The sequence below is a fragment of the Balaenoptera musculus genome, chromosome 1, assembly GCF_009873245.2.
Source record: "Balaenoptera musculus isolate JJ_BM4_2016_0621 chromosome 1, mBalMus1.pri.v3, whole genome shotgun sequence".
NCBI classification, from domain to species: domain Eukaryota; kingdom Metazoa; phylum Chordata; class Mammalia; order Artiodactyla; family Balaenopteridae; genus Balaenoptera; species Balaenoptera musculus.
This window is the reverse complement of record NC_045785.1, coordinates 21,069,757-21,075,367: the sequence shown is the minus strand read 5'-3', so window position 1 is coordinate 21,075,367 and position 5,611 is coordinate 21,069,757. Positions and strand designations below refer to the sequence as shown.

The 5,611-nt window shown below is 47.6% G+C and overlaps 1 pseudogene; it reads right to left on the bottom strand.

Moving 5' to 3' along the window:
* Window positions 1-576: 576 nt before the first annotated feature.
* Window positions 577-2,022, bottom strand: LOC118883666 (annotated as a pseudogene).
* Between the last annotated feature and the right edge of the window lie 3,589 nt (window positions 2,023-5,611).

Sequence of the window (5,611 nt, the reverse complement as noted above, 5' to 3'; positions counted from 1 at the left end):
GGAGCTGGATCTCGGTTGAATGACTTACCCGCTCTGAGTTTCAGTTTGCTCATCCATAAAATGGGAAGAATAATATCTGCAGCTGGTCTTCCCAGAGACTACTTGTGGGCCTGCTTTCACCTCTTCACTGCCACGGCTAGAAAGCAGCTATAGGGCCCAGGCTGGGGCCCAGTCTGGCCTCTATCTACTCCAGCTCCACTGTCTTGTCTATTTATTTTTCTAGTACTCCTTCATTGGGAACCACTCCTGGAGTCCCTCCCCTGGGACCCCAAAATGCCCTGGACAACCTTCCACTGCAGCACTAAGCTGCCACCTCTCACACTGTGTTGGCACCTGTGGGTATGATCTGTCTTCCAAGGTCACATGCCAAGTTTTACTCCTGTGTCTGCAGCAGTCAGACCTGGGCAAGGTGCAGAGTATGGGCTCAGTGATGCCTGTTGAGTGAGGGAATGGCCTAGAGGCTTTTCAGGTTCTCTACCTTGATTACCACCCCCTCCCCTGCCTCACCATACTTGCCAGGGACTTTGACTGTCCATTGCTGCTGGCTCTCCCAAGCCTACTGTCCTCCTCAGTGGCTCACTTGGGAGATCTGGGGGCGGGACACTGCACCATCACCCTACCACTTCCGACAAACCCTGTTCTTTCCCCTCTACCCTTGAATTTCACCCATTTCCTTAGACCACAAACCCAGGGGGTTGTGCTAAACTGTTACTTTGGTGGCCTCCAATGAAGCAGGCCTCCAGATATCCATGCCCTTGTGTGTCCCCTCCCATGCTGACTCTGGGCTTGGCTATATGACTTGCTTTGGCCAATGGGATGCCAAGAAGCGTGAAGCAAGCAAAGAGTCAATAAGCACTTGCACAGTGGGGCTTGTCCTCTTGGAAGCCAGGTGCCTCGCTGTGAAGGTCAGCTAGGCTTCTTTTTTGTTTGCTTGTTTTTTGAATTTTATGACGAATTTTATTCCAAAGTGGCTCTACTAGTAAATACCAGAGACATTTATGTAGAGTTTGAATACTGTTTCAGGAAAATGGATAAAAGCAATATTTCTAGTTAATATGTTTTTAGATAATATGATATTAAATGTGTGACTTAAAATGTAATAAATATTAATGAACTTATTTACAAACCAGAAACAGACTCACAAACATAGAAAACAAACCCATGGTTACCAAAGGGGAAAGGAGAGGGGGATAAATTAGATAAACAACAAGGTCCCACTGTATAGCACAGGGTACTATATTCAATATCTTGTAATAAACTATAATGGAAAAGAAAAAAATGTAATAAATATTTAAAATAGATAAATATAAAATATGTAATAAATATTTAAAATAGTTTTACTATTTTATCTATTTTGAAAGGTTTATGTATTCAGAATCATAGGGGAGTTTGTTTTTTTTAAGGAGAACCACTTTATTTTGAGTAGTAAACAAAACTCCATTTATAATAAACAAACCTTCCATCAATTTCTTCACAGTCCAAAGAACAAAACCTCTGGCTTAATTAGAATTTACATTTAACCTTAAATATTCTAAAATCCATCCATGTCAATTTTGGAATTTTAATCTTGCCTGATACTATGAAATAGGGCAAACCTTGATCGATGGTCAAATTTCCAATTTTTGCTGTTAAGCCACTTTTCTTGACCTTGCTCTTGATTCTGTAACATTCCAGAATGTTCAATGGATTTGTAATAAACTTCCAAGATGAAGGGGAATTTCTTGTCCATTGTTTGCCTGAAATCTTGGCTTGTGTTCTTCTTCTCAAACAAAAAATATGTTCCAAAAAATGCTCACAAGTTCAGCTACTAAAACTCCTTTAAAGGTCTTCTTTGCCAGTGGATCCATAGTATGGGCCATCCTGAGGCACGTACTCGTGGGGCTGGGCATCAGACTTCTGAATGGTGAGAGACCAGGTGAAGAGAGGTCCTGAGAGAGGCAATGCCCTCGTGGTAATCGAGCCCCCGCTGCTCCCAGCTGAATGCAGACCCATAAGCGACACCAGGCAAAACCAGCAGAATTGGCCAGCTGACCCCGCTGAGACCACAGAATTTTTAGAAATAATATATCATTTTAAGCCACTAAGTTTTGGGGTGGTTTATTTCTCAGCAATAGATAACTGTACCAAGGGCCATCCTGAGCCCTCTCTGCCCATGTCTGGCACATCCAGTCCTGTGGGATCCACATCCAGAATATATCATGTAACTGACCACTTCTCACCTCATTCCCAGGCACACCCTGGTCCAGGCCACTGTCTCTCTCGCCTGGATTATTCCCAAAGCCTCCTCACTGGACTCCCTGCCTCCACTCTTACTCTCCAGCAGTCATCATACAGGGACCAGAGTGAAGCTTCTGGGGTATTAGTCAGATCAAGTCACCCACCCCCCCCACTTGAGACCCCCCCAGTTACTTCCTATATCACTTAGATTAAAAGACAGACTCTTCAGTGGCCTTCGAGCCCTGTGCAGTCCAGTGCCCGTCACGTCTCCACCCCCACCACCAGTCACTCTCCCCTTGCTCAATGCGCTCCAGCAATGCTAGCTTCCTTTCTGTTTCTCGAACATGCTAAGCTCATCTCCATCTTGGGCCATTCACACCAGCTCTTTACTCTGCCCAGAAGACTCTTCCTCTAGGTCTTTCTGTCTAAGTCTTCCAGTTCTCAGCTTACACGTCCGCATCCCCCCAGAAAGGCTACTTATAGAAGAGGGAACTGAGGCTCGGAGAAGTGAGGTCATTTCCCAAGTACCCACAGTTAGGAAGAGTCTGGGCTGAGTTTTCATCCTAGGTCTGTGTAAGCCCCCACTCCAGGGCTCTTTCTGCCACATCAGTGGTTTGGGAGGGTGAAGGTCATGGGCTCCCGAGAAAGGAGAGGGGTTGGAGGGGCTTCCTTCACTTACTCCTCCCACAAACACTCCCAGCCATAGCCCTTGGACCCTGTCCTGAGCTGGGTGCTGGGGACTCAGAGATGAATCAGACCAGACTTTACTCTCCAGGAGCTCCTGTCTGGGGAGAGGGAAAGCATCAGAGGAGGGCTCAGACAGCCCTCTGCGGTAACTCAGGGAGACAGCCTTCTAGCTGGGGGCTCTCTGGGAAGGCTTAACAGGGGATGTGAGACTGGCTGGGGCGGGGGGAGAGAGCCAGAAATTGGGGGTGGTGTTCAGTGGCCAGAGCTGCCTATTGTTCCCTGTGAGGGACCGGGAGACTCAGCATGGGCTATGTGTGTCCAAGCCGCTGTGTGTGTGTTGTGTGTGTGTGTGTGTGTGTGTGTGTGTGTGTAAGAGAGTGAGGGAGCAGTACTGGGGGTGAGGTGGAGGCTAGGCAAGAGAAGGGCTGAATGAATAGATTTTACTGATGTGGAAGCTAAAGCCCAGAGAGGCTGAGTTGCTGCCCCAGCTCACAAAGCACTAGGTGGTAAAGGCAGGATTTGAACCCAGACTGTCTTGACACCACCTCCTCCAGGGCCCACTGCTTATTCACTATGTGACCTCAGCTAAAGCCATTCTCTTCAGGAGCCTTATTTCCTCATCAGTAAACTGAAGGAGTTGGATGAAGTTTCTTCCAGCACGAGGACTCTGCAGAAAATACCTCTACTAGAGCTTAGAACCAAATTCAGAACCAAAGAAGCAGCCACCGGCTCAACCTGGTACAGGATGGCTTCTCGGCCTGCAGCTCCCTCCAGGCCTAGCAACTGGGTGCCATGCAAACTAAAGCCAGGGAGCCCCAGTAATTCCCCCAGTGTCAGGTGGACCTGGGGTCTCCCTCTCAACAGCCCAACCTAGAGTTCAAGAAGCGCTTATAGCCCAGCTCCTTAGAACTCCAGGGCTCCAACTACACCTCTAACCACATTATCAGCCCAGCCCAGATCCCAGCTTACCTGTCCAACATTCCCCAGCATAACTCCAGGACTCCCCTGGTTCTCTCCAGCCTCCAGGAACACCATCCTTTAGCCAATGAAGGAAAGGGGAGAGGCAACTCTGAACAGTCATTGGCCCACTGTTTGACAAATATAGACAGACTGACCAATCAGAAAAGCCAAGACAGCCTCAACTTCCATGTTCCAATTCTGTTCATCCGCCACCATTCTATTCCCACGGGGCTCCCTTTCAGGTGGTTCCATTCCATGTATTCCATTCAGAAGTCCAGGAAATTATATCTGGGAAAGAGAGGTATGGTAAGTAGAATTAGAGCTGATTACAGAAGGGAATTCTTGAGGGGAGAACTCCCCCATTCTGCTGGGGCCGGGGGCATTCTCCAGAGCCCAGTTTCAGTGGTATCCAGAGGAGCCACTGCAAAGAGCTCAGGCTCTGAACAGAAAGAACTTGGGCTCAGTTCTGGGCTCTGCCCCTTAACTAGTTGTGTGAACTTGGGCAAGAGGCTTAAATCTCTGAACCTCTGTTTTCTTAGCTATAAAATAAGGATTTGGGATCTATATTCACTGAGTTATTGTGAGGATTAAATGGGAATAAGGCTCATAATATACCTAACACACAGTAGATGATTATGGTCAGTCATAGTAATTTGTTCTCCTGCTTATTCTCAGAGGCAGTGGTCTGGCCTCTGAGAGTCCTGGCCCCAGAATGGCTGGGGAGGCAGAGAGGGGGCAGGAAGAAAGGGTTAAAGTAAAATAGCTGTCATCTAATTACCATGTGCTGGCCTCTGTAGTAATCACCACTTGAAACTATTACTACTTTAACATTGTGGAAAAGGCGTCTGAGGCACAGAGAAGTTCAATAATGTGGTCAAAGTCACACAGCTAGCAAATGGCAGAATTGGGACATAAATTCAGGCTCCCTGGCTCCAGAGTTCAAACTCTGAACCACCATTCTGTCCTACCTCACATTAATCCCATTTTAGGATGAGAAACGCTGAGGTTCAAAGAGATAAGTTCACACTGCTGCTGAACAGGGGTATATCTAGGACTCCAACTTAGATCCTGTGACTCCGAAGTTCTGGCAATTTCTGCCATTGAGTGCTGCCCCCTAGTGCCCCCTATGGGAGAAGCACACCAGAGGCAAGGCGCGCATACCAATGGATCCACACTCCACTGCCCACACTCCCCTGACCCACTGCTTCTCCTCACACCCAAAGCTGCAGGTCTTATAGCTTCCAAGTATCACTGTGAATGTCATCCATATATACAATCATGATATTTCTTGGCCATCTCACAAATACTTAAATTCAACAGGTCTAACTCCAAGTTTACACTTTTATACCCCAAACCTGCCCTCCCCAGTCATCTCCATCCATCCACTCCAAGTTTACACTTTTATACCCCAAACCTGCCCTCCCCAGTCATCTCCATCCATCCACTAGCACAAGCCAGAACCCCAGCCATCCTTGACACCTCCCTCTCCCCCTCATTCTTTCACCAGTCCAGGAGCCTGAATGGTGGCCGAGGAAGGAGACCAGAAAAGTAAACATGGATCAGAACAGAGCAACAGCGGTGGAAGCAGAGGATCAGGACAATGGCCCCCAATTGTGGCCAAGAGGAAAAACTGAACTCAGGTGGTTAGAAAGGCAGGACTTTCTGCTTAGAAAGAAGCCCAAACACAGCTTTAAGGGCCAGGAGGAGGACACAGTGTTTCTTACTGGGAGCCAGAAGGACTGGGTTC